Raw genomic sequence first — 12,158 nt, forward strand, 5'->3', positions numbered from 1 at the left:
GATCTTGAGTAGGTTAAAGGTTCGGCACAACATCGTGGGCAAAAGGGCCTGTACTGTGCTGTACTGTTCTATGTTCTATGTTCTAATATTTCACATTCCTCTTTAACTACACTTACCTGGAGCAGAGCGGAGCGGTGGCTGGCAGACCTGCGTGTAACCTGATCCGGAGTGGCAGCACACTCCCTGTGTCTCTCAGCACGCACTGAGCCTCGAAAAAAGAAAAACAAACTTACAGTGACATCACGGGAATTCTGCATGGTGATTGGTTGGGTAAGTAACAGCTTTTAGTGCATTTAAATTGTTTAAAAAAGGGAAGTTTTTTTTAAAAAGCCTCAAGTGATAAGGTAAGTAGTTCTACATAAATTAGAGTAATTTATTAAGGACTTTAGATTGTACTGGGTAGTGTTTGGAGTAGAACAAGACCCCGAGTGTAATTAGTATTTTTTAAAGGGAGTAACCAAATTAATTTAAAGGAAAGTCATGGCAGGAGAGCTCAGCCCCGTGATATGCTCCTCCTGCACTATGTGGGAAATCAGGGATGCTTCCAGTGTCCCTGACGACCATGTGTGCAGGAAGTGTATCCATCTGCAGCTACTGATTACCCGCATTATGGAACTAGAGCTACGGGTGGAGCATCTGTGATGCTGAGGACGTCGTGTATAGCACGTTTAGAGAGGTGGTCACACCGCAGGTAATGGCAGCACAGGTAGAAAAGGGATGGGTAACCACCAGGCGCAGGCAGGTAGTGCAGGAGTCCCCTGTGGCCATCCCCCTCTCAGATATACCGCTTTGGATAAAGTTGGGGGGGATGACCTCCCAGGGGAAAGCAGCAACAGCCAGGTCCGTGGCACCAAGAATGGCTCTGCTGCACAGCAGGGAAGGAAAAAGGAGTGGAAAAACTATAGTGATAGGGGATTCTATCGTAAGGGGTACAGATAGGCGTTTCTGTGGCCATAAACGTGACTCCAGGATGATATGTTTCCTCCCTGTTGCTCGGGTCAAGGATGTCTCGGAGCCGCTGCAGGACATTCTGAAGGGGGAGGGGGAGCAGCCAGAGGTCATGGTACACATTGGTACCAACGACATAGGTAGAAAAAGGAATGAGGTCCTGCAACAAGAATTTAGGGAGCTAGGTAGCAGATTAAAAAGCAGGACCTCTAAGGTTGTAATCTCTGGATTACTCCCGGTGCCACGTGCTAGTGAGTATAGGAATAGGAGGTAAGAGCAGATGAATGCGTGGCTGAGTAGATGGTGCAGGAGGAAGGGCTCTAGTTTCCTGGATCACTGGGTCTGTTTCTGGCAAAGGTGGGACCTGTAAAAGTTGGATGGGTTGCACCTGAACCGGAATGGGAAAAGCATCCTTGCTGGGAGATTTGCTAGTTCTGTTGGCGGGCGGGGGGGGGGGGGTTTAAACTAATTTGGCAGGGGGATGGGATACAGAGTGGAGGTACAGTAGGGGGTAATATAGAACAGAGAGGGAGTCAGTCTGGAAGGCAGAGCAAATATAGACCTGTTAAGGCACAAGGGAAAAATGCAAGGTGGGATTGCATCTATTTCAATGCAAGGAGTCTTACTAGTAAGGCAGATGAATTGAGGGTGATGATTAGCACATGGCATTATGATATTATTGCTATCACAGAGACATGGTTGAGGGAGGGACAGGACTGGCAGCTCAATATTCCAGGGTATAGAATCTTCAGGCATGACAGGGGAGGAGGTAAAAGAGGAGGTGACATTGGACTGTTGATCAAGGAGTCAATTACTGCAGTAAGAAGGGATGACATCTTAGAAGGCTCCTTAAATGAGGCCATACAGGTAGAGCTTAAAAACAAAAAGGGGGCAATCACTTGGCGGGGAGTGTACTACAGGCCGCCAAACAGTCAGGAAGAGATAGAGGAGCAGATATGTGGGCAAATCTCTGAGAGGCATAAAAATAATAGTGTAATAATAGTCAGGGATTTCAACTTCCCCAATATTAACTGGGATAGTCTTAGTGCAAAAGGCTTAAAGGGGGCAGAATTCTTAAAGTGCATACAGGAGAGCTTTTTGAGCCAGTATGTAGAAAGTCCTACAAGGGAAGGGCAGGACTGGACCTAATCCTAGGGAATGAAGCCAGACAAGTGGTAGAAGTGTCAGTGGGGGCGTATTTCGGGGATAGTGACCATAACTCTGTAAGATTTAAGGTAGTTATGGAAAAGGACAATGATGGACCAGAAATAAAGGCACTGAATTGGGGGAAGGCCGATTTCAATATGATAAAACAGGATCTGGCCAAAGTGGACTGGGAGCAGCTACTTGTAGGAAAGTCTACATCACATCAGTGGGAGTCATTCAAAGAGGAAATAGTGAGAGTTCAGAGCCAACATGTACCCGTTAAGGTGAAGGGTAGGACTAACAAGCTCAGGGAACCCTGGATGTCAAGGGATATAGAGGATTGGATCAGGAAAAAAAGAGGAGGCTTACGGCAGATCCCAGGCACTGAAAACAGCGGAGGCACTAGAGGAGTATAGAAAGTGTCGGGTGACACTTAAAAAGGTAATTAGGAGCGCGAAGAGGGATCATGAAAAAACACTGGCGGGCTGGATTGTGATATACTTGAACATATTAGCATTGAAAGGGAGGAAATATTAGCTGTTTTAGCAGGCTTAAAAGTGGATGAATCCTCAGGCTCAGATGAGATGTATCCCAGGTTGTTATGTGAGGCAAGGGAAGAGATAGCAGGGGCTTTGACACAAATTTTCAACTCCTCTCTGGCCACAGGGGAGGTACCAGAGGACTGGAAGACAGCGAATGTTGTACCATTATTCAAGAAAGGTAGTAGGGATAAACCAGATAATTACAGGCCGGTGAGTCTAACATCAGTGGTTGGGAAAATATTGAGGGACAGGATCAATTTCCACTTGGAGAGGCAGGGATTAATCAGGGATAGTCAGCATGGCTTTGTCAGAGGGAGATCGTGTCTAACTAACTTGACTGAATTTTTTGATGTGGTGACTAGATGCCTCAATGAGGGTAAAGCAGTAGATGTAGTCAACATGGACTTCAGTAAGGCTTTTGATAAGGTCCCACATGGGAGATTGGTTAAGAAGGTAAGAGCCCATGGGATCCAGGGCAATTTGGCAAATTGGATTCAAAATTGGCTTCGTGGCAGGAAACAGAGGGTAATGTTTTTGCGATTGGAAGCCTGTGACCGGTGGTGTACCACAAGGATTGGTGCTGGTACCCTTGCTGTTTGTAGTATACATTCGTGATTTAGATGTGAATATAGGAGGTATGATCAGTAAGTTCGCAGATGACACAAAAATTGGTGGTGTTGTAAATAGTGAGGAGGTAATCCTTAGATTACAGGATGATATAGATGGGCTGGTAAGATGGGCGGAGCAGTGGCAAATGGAATTTAATCTTGAGAAGTGTGAGGTAATACATTTTTGGAGGACTAACAAGGCAAGGGAATACACAATGGATGGTAGGACCCTAGGAAGTACAGAAAGTCAGAAGGACCTTGATGTACTTGTCCATAGATCACTGAAGGCAGCAGCACAGGTAGATAAGGTGGTTAGGAAGGCATATGGGATACTTGCCTTTATTAGCCGAGGCATAGAGTATAAGAGCAGGGAGGTTATGATGGAGCTATATAAAAAAGCTAGTTAGGCCACAGCTGGAGTATTGTGTACAGTTCTGGTCACCACATTATAGGAAGGATGTGATTGCACTGCAGAGGATGCAGAGGATGTTGCCTGGGCTGGAGCATTTCAGCTAAGAAGAGAGACTGAGAAGGCTAGGGTTGTTTTCCTTAGAGCAGAAAGACTGAGGGGCGACATGATTGAGGTGTACAAGATTATGAGGGGCATTGATAGGTTAGATAGAAGGAAACTTTTTCCCTTAGTGGAGGGGTCAAGAACTAGGGGGCATAGGTTTAGGGTAAGGGGCAGGATGTTTAGAGGGGATTTGAGGAAACATTTTTTCACCCAGAGGGTGGTTAGAATCTGGAACACACTGCCTGAAGCCGTGGTAGAGGCAGGAATCCTCACAACATTTAAGAAGTATTTAGATGAGCACTTGAAATGCCATAGCATACAGGGCTACGGGCCATGTGCTGGAATATGGGATTAGAATAGTTGGGTGATATATGGCTGGCACAGACACGATGGGCCGAAGGGCCTGTTTCTGTCATGTATAACTCTATGACTATGACTCTATGACTCTAATGTCTACATCAACCCTCTCTGTGAAGACAGAGACAAAAAATTCATTAAGAACCCTGTCCACATCTTCTGCATCCACACATAAGTTCCCTTTTACATCTCTGATCGGCCCTCCCTTTCCTTAGTTATCCCCTTGCTATTAATATACTGATAAAACATCTTCTGCGTTTCCTTGATTTTACCTGCCAATAATTTTTCATGTCCTCTCTTGGCTTTCCTAATTTCCTTTTTTACTTCACCCCTGCACTTTCCATATTCTTCTCGGCTTTCTGAAGCATTAAGTTTTTTGTGATCGTTAAGCTTGCTTTTTCTGTTTTAACTTACCCTGTAAGCTTCTAGATAACCAGCTCTAGATTTGGCAATACCACCCCTAATCTTTGTGGGGACATGCCTACACTGTGCCTGTAGTATCTCACTTTTGAATGCTTCCCACTGGTTTGCCATTGATTTTCCTTCAAGTAGCTGTATCCAATCCACTTTCGCCAGGTCACCTCTCAGTTTCGTAAAATTTGCATTCCCCCAATTTAGAACTTTTAATCCTGTTTCATCTTTGTCCTTTTCCATGATTATGCTAAAACTAACTGTATTATTGTCATTATCTCCAAAATGGTCACCCACTGTTACTTCATCCACTTGCCCAGCTTCATTACTGAAGAATAAATCTAGAATTGTGCCGCCTCTTGTTGGGTTAGTTACGTGCTGGCTAAAAAAGTTCTCTTGAATGCAGTTCAAGAATTTTGTGCCCTCTGTGCCCTTCACACAGTTTGTATCCCAATTGATATTGGGGTAGTTGAAATCCCCAACTATTATTGCCCTTTAGTTTATGCATTCAGAAATTTGCCTACATATTTGTTCTTCTATCTCCCTCTCGGTATTTGGGGGTCTATAGTACACTCCTAGTAATGTGGATGCCCCTTTTTTATTTCTGAGCTCCACCCCATATGGCCTTGTTTGATGATTTATTTAGCATATCATCCGTCCTCAAAGCTGTTATTGATTCCTTAACTAATTGTGCCACCGTCTCTCCTTTTTTCTATCCCGCCTGAAAATACTATATCCAGGGATTTTGAGCTGCCATTCTTGCCCTTCTTTAAGCCAAGTTTCTGTTCTAGCAATGATATTGTGTTGCCATCGTGGCTTGTTAAAATCCAGCCCATTGAATCTGACTGACATGCACCTTGCTCAAATCAAGCGAACTACCCAACAAGATCCAACTCTCCAAGTATTGCAAAAAGTACATACATCCCTACGAACCTATGAATTAGGAGCAGGAGTAGGCCGCTCGGCCCTTCGAGCCTGCCCCGCCATTCAATAAGTTCATGGCTGAACTGATTACTCCACATTTCCACCTGCCTCCGATAACCTTTCACCCCTTGATGTAGTGATGAAAGGATGGCTTGAAGGCATCAAGGACACTCCTGTAGTCACAAAAGCATATAGGGCATACAGAGATGTATTGACAGCCCAAGATGGCATCTTGTGCAAAGGAAATAGAGTCATTATCCCTAAAGAGTTGAGAGGAGAGATGCTAAAGCGCATCCATGCAAACCACCAAGGAATTGAGTCGAGTCTGAGGAATGCGAGAGAAGTGCTCTACTGGCCAAACATGGGCAATGAAATCAGCCAGTGCAGTGCGTGTAACATGCACCAAGCTAAGCAAGGTAAAGAGCCACTGATCACACATGACATCCCAAACAGACCATGAATGAATCTTGGAGTAAAGCTCTTCACCCTCGCAGGAACTGATTATCTTGTCACCGTAGACTGCTAATCTGACTACTGGGAGGTAGCCCAGTGAGATTGTAGAATGCCAGAAAGCACACTTTGGTCGTTACGGCATTCCAGACATTGTGATGACCGACAATGGCCCTCGGTTCACGAGTGAAGAATTCAGCCGCTTCATAAAGGACTTGGAGATTCAACACCATACATCATCTCCACACTATCCCCAGTCAAATGGAAAGGCTGAGGCAGCAGTGATAATTACCAAAGGAATCAAAAAAAAGCAAGCAAATCCAGCACTGAAGTATACAAGGCAATCCTCGAGTGGAGAAACACATCTACTGAAGGCATGGAAAGTAGTCCAGTACAAACACTAATGTCACGCTACACCCCAAACTATTCTTCCAATAGCAAAAAAGCTACTGAAGCCAGAAGGTAGTAACAGGCGTGAGTAACAAAATCAAGGTGAACTGGCAGAAAGCCAAATTTCATTTTGACAAAACTGCCAAACAATTGCCAGAACTGAGCATTGGAGAGCCAGTAGGGAGAAGCCTTCAACGCTCACAACAAGAGTCAGCCCAAGTGGCAACGTGGGACCTGCGTAGAGCAGTTGTCATCTCGATCATATGCAGTGGAAGTGAACGACCAGATATACTGTTGCACAACTGGAGAAGCTGTTCCATCAAAGCAGGCAGCCAATCAGGAAGATGTGAACTCAGCATCTGCACAGACCACAGAACAACCATCAGTCCCAGAGGTCCACAGCATCCCAACAATGGAAATGGAACAACAGTTACCATGGCAACAAGAAGTGACACAGGAACGACACTCCCTGGAGAAAGAAAATTACCTAGATGAACAGCCAACGACAACGCACATATACGAACATACGAATTAGGAGCAGGAGTAGACCACTTGGCTCTTCGAGCCTGCTTCGCCATTCAATAAGTTCATGGCTGAACTGATTACTCCACATTTCCACCTACCCCCGATAACCTTTCACCCCCTTGCTTATCAAGAATCTATCTAGCTCTGCCTTAAAAATATTCAAAGACTGTGCTTCCACTGCCTTTTGAGGAAGAGGATTCCAAAGACTCATGACCCTCTGAGAGAAACAAATTCTCCTCATCTCTGTCTTAATTGGGCGACCCCTTATTTTTAACAGTGACCCCTAGTTTGAGATTCTCCCACAAAGGGAAACATCCTTTTCACATCCACCCTGTCAAGATCCCTCAGGATCTTGTATGTTTCAATCAAGTCACCTCTTACTCTTCTAAATTCCAGTGGATACAAGCCTAGCCTGTCCAATCTTTCCTCATAAGCCAACCCACCCATTCCAGGTATTAGTCTGGTAAACCTTCTCTGTACTGCCTCCAACGCATTTACATCCTTCCTTAAATAAGATCAGTACTGTACACAGTACTCCAGATGTGTATAGCTGAAGCATTACCTCCCTACTTTTGTATTCAATTCCCCTCGCAATAAACAATAATATTCTATTAGCTTTCTTAATTACGTGCTGTGCCTGCATACTAACCTTTTGTGATTCATGCACTAGGACACCCAGATCCCTCTGCATCTCAGAGCTCTGCAATCCCTCGCTTCTTTTTTATTCTTCCTGCCAAAGTGGACAATTTCCCACTTTCCCACATTATACTCCATTTGCCAGGTATTTGCCCACTCACCTAACCTATCTATATCCCTTTGCAGCCTCCCGATGTGCTCTTCACAATTTACTTTCCTACCTCTCTTTGTGTCATCAGCAAATTTAGCAACCATACCTTCGGTCCCTTTATCTAAGTCATTTATATAAATTGCAAAAAGTTAAGGCCCAGCACAAATCCCTGTGGCACACCACTCGTTACATCTTGCCAAGCAGAAAATGACCCATTTGTGCCTACTCTCTGTTTCCTGTTAGCTAACCAATCTTCTATCCATGTCAATATGTTACCCCCTGCACCACGAGCTTTTATTTTCTGCAATAACCTTTGATATGGCACCTTATCAAATGTCTTCTGGAAATCTAAGTGCAATACATCCACCGGTTCCCCTTTATCCACAGCACATGTAACTCCCTCAAAGAACTCCAATAAATTGGTTAAACATGGTTTCCCTTTCATAAAACCATGTTGACTCTGCCTGATTACCGTGAATTTTTCTAAATGCCCTGCTATAACATCTTTAAGAATAGCTTCTAACATTTTCCTAAGACAGATGTTAAGCTAACTGGCCGGATGTTTCCTGCTTTCTGTCTCCCTACCTTTTTGAATAAAGGAGTTACATTCGCTATTTTCCAATCTAAAGGAACCTTCCCCAAATCTAGCGAATTTTGGAAAATTAAAACTAATGCATCAACTATCTCACTAACCACTTAACACCCTAGGATGAAGTCTATCAGGACCCGGGGACTTGTAAGCCCGCAGCTCCAACAATTTGTTCAGTACCACTTCCCTGGTGATTGTAATTTTCTTGAGTTCCTCCTCCCTTCCATTTCCTGACTTACAGCTAATACTGGGATGTTACACACGCGCCATTAAAAGACCGACAGGATTTAAAGACGAGGTGTGAAATTCACGTGCAGAGGCTAACAAGAATGACGAGCTACTAATGCATGAGAACAGTTGTATGAATAGTGGGTAACTTGGGCAACTCACAGTGTCAATGATAATGCATGCAAATTTTTTTGTTTGGAAAGGGGGATGCTTGGGATAGAAATGCAATACTGCACTAATGTGCCTCTTGGCTTGCCATAGTCATGTGACCTCTACCATGAGGCACTTACTGCAGGCAGTCATCACAAGACAATTCAGTAAAGACACAGTACAAGCAAGACTGTTGTCCTGTGAACTCGTAACACCCTGCACGCTCAACAGCCAACACACTCAATACCCTACACACTCAACACCCTACACACTGCACACTCAATACCCTACACACTCAACACCCTACACACTCAACACCCTACACACTGCACACTCAATACCCTACACACTCAATACCCTACACCCTCAATGTCCTACACCCTCAACACCCTACACACTCAATACACTGCACACTCAATACCCTATACACTCAATACCCTACACACTCAATACCCTACACACTCAATACACTGCACTCCCAGCGAACTGCACACTCAACACACTGCACACTCAATACCCTACACACTCAATACCCTACACCCTCAATGTCCTACACCCTCAACACCCTACACACTCAACACCCTACACACTCAACACACTGCACTCTCAGCGCACTGCACACTCAACACACTGCAGACTCAACACCCTACACTCTCAACACACTGCACTCTCCACACACTGCGTCTCAATATCCTGCACACTCAACACAATGTACACGCAACAACCTACACACTCAACAATCGACACACTCAACAACCTACACACTCAAAACCCTACACACTCAACACCCTTCACACCCAACACACTGCACACTCAATACCCTGCACACCCAACACACTGCACACTCAATGCCCTACACACCCAACACCCTACACACCCAACACCCGGTTGTCTGAACAATAAACGCATAAACTAATTACATTTTATTGCTACCTCTTACTGAGGTCAAACAGGATATTTCAATGTATGTGTTTATCTCCCAAGCCCCTGGTAACAGAGATTCTATTCAAACAGAGGCCTTGAAATGCTTAACTTTACCATGTTAAAGGGGGACATCAGTGAGCTCTGAAAACTCATCATTTATTCAATCTTTAACTCTAAAGGCATAAAACACGAATAATTTCCATATTCTACTTAATCAATGCGATTATGCCTATAGTCCTTCAAGTTCACACCCAACACCCTTCCACAAAACACCAAACACACCCAACACTCTTCACACCCAACACCTTACACACTCAAAACCGTTCACAACCAACACCGTTCACACCCAACGCCGTTCACACCCAACACCTTACAAACACAACACCCTACACACCTTTCACACTCAACACCTTGCACACCCAGCACCTTACACACCCAACACACTTCATACCCATCAACATGCACACTCAATACCCTTCACACACAACCCCCTTCACAACCAAAACTTTAAACACTCAACACCCTTCACACCCAACACCTTAAACACTCGACACCCTTCACACTGAATACCTTACGCAACCGACACCCTTCACACCCAACACCTTACACACCCAACACCCTTCACACCCAACACCCTTCACACCCAACACCTTACACACTCAAAACCCTTCAAACCAAACACCTTACACACCCAACACCCTTCACACCCAACACCCTTCACACCCAACACTTACACACTCAACATCGTTCATACCCAACACCTTGCACTTCCAACACACTTCACACCCAACACCCTTCACACCCAACACACGTCACTCCCAAGACCCTTCATACCCAACAACTTACACAATCAAAACCCTTCACACCCAACACCTCACCAACTCAACACACTTCACACCCAACACCCTTCACACCCAACACACGTCACTCCCAAGACCCTTCATACCCAACAACTTACACAATCAAAACCCTTCACACCCAACACCTCACCAACTCAACACACTTCACACCCAACACCCTTCACACCCAACACCATTCACGCCCAACCTTAAACACTCAACACCCTTCATACCCAAACCCTCACACACTCAACACCCTTCTCACCCAACACCATACACATCCAATACGCTTCACACCCAACACCTTACACACTCAACACCCTTCACATCCAACACCTTACACACTCAACACCCTTCACACCAACACCTTACACACTCAACACACTTGACACCCAGAACCCTTCACACCCAACAGACTCACACCCAACACCATTTACGCCCAACACCTTAAACACTCAACACCCTTCATACCCAAATCCTTACACACCCAACATCCTTCACACCCAACACCACACACACTCAACACACTTCACACCCAACAGCTAACACACCCAACACCATACACACTCAACACACTTCACAGCCAACATCAAACACAATCAACACCCTTCACACCCAACACCATACACACCCAACTCCCTTCACATCCAACACCTTACACACTCAACTACTTTCACACACAACACCCTACACACTCAACACCATTCACACCCAACACCTAACAAACCCAACACCTAACACACCCAACTCCTTACACACCCATCACACTCTACACTCAAAACCCTTCACACCCAACACCTTATATACCCAACACCTTACACACCAAACACACTTCACACCCAACACCTTTCACAATCAACAACTTACACACCCAACGCTCTTCACACCCAGCACCTTACACACTCAACAACCTTCACACCCAACACCTAACACACTCAACGCCTGACACACCCAACACCCTACACAACAACACTTTACCCACTCAGCACGCTTCACACCCAACACACTTCACACCCGACACCTTACACACCCAACATGTTACACACCCAACACCCTTCACACCCAACACCTTACACACCCAACACCCCTCACACCCAACACACCCAACACCTTCACACACAATACCCTACACACCCAACACCTTACACGCTCGACATCCTACACACCCAACACCCTACACACTCAACATCCTTCACACCCAACACCCTACACACCCAACACCCTACACACCTAACACCCCTCACACCCAACACTCTACACACCCAAGACCTTACACACACAACACATTACATAGCCAACACCCTCAACACCCAACACACTACAAACCCAACACCCTTCACAACAAACATCTTACACACCCAACACCCCTCACATCCAACACCCTACACAACCAACACCCTTCACACCCAATACCCAACACACCCAACACGTTACACACTCAACACCCTACACACCCAACACCCTACACACTAAACATCCTTCACACCCAACACCCTACACACCCAACACCCCTCACACCCAACACTCTACACACCCAAGACCTTACACACCTAACACCCTTCACACTCAACACCCTTCACACCATACACACTCAACACCATTCACACCCAACACCTTACACACCCAACACCTTATACACCCAACACCCTACACTCCCATCACACTCTACACTCAACACCCTTCACACCCAACACCTTACACGCTCAACATCCTACACACCCAACACCCTACACACTCAACATCCTTCACACCCAACACCCTACACACCCAACACCCTACACACCTAACACCCCTCACACCCAACACTCTACACACCCAAGACCTTA

The 12,158-nt window shown here is 45.4% G+C and overlaps 1 long non-coding RNA gene across 1 annotated transcript in view; it reads left to right on the forward strand.

The window, feature by feature from the left end:
• The first annotated feature begins 204 nt into the window (after positions 1-204).
• LOC137383714 (uncharacterized) overlaps positions 205-12,158 on the forward strand; it is a 97,516-nt gene continuing 85,562 nt past the window's right edge. The window contains exon 1 of the long non-coding RNA XR_010977441.1: positions 205-270. This is a non-coding gene — a long non-coding RNA (uncharacterized lncRNA). The remainder of the gene's footprint in view (positions 271-12,158) is intronic.

The sequence above is a fragment of the Heterodontus francisci genome, chromosome 24 (genome assembly GCF_036365525.1).
Source record: "Heterodontus francisci isolate sHetFra1 chromosome 24, sHetFra1.hap1, whole genome shotgun sequence".
Lineage (NCBI taxonomy): Eukaryota > Metazoa > Chordata > Chondrichthyes > Heterodontiformes > Heterodontidae > Heterodontus > Heterodontus francisci.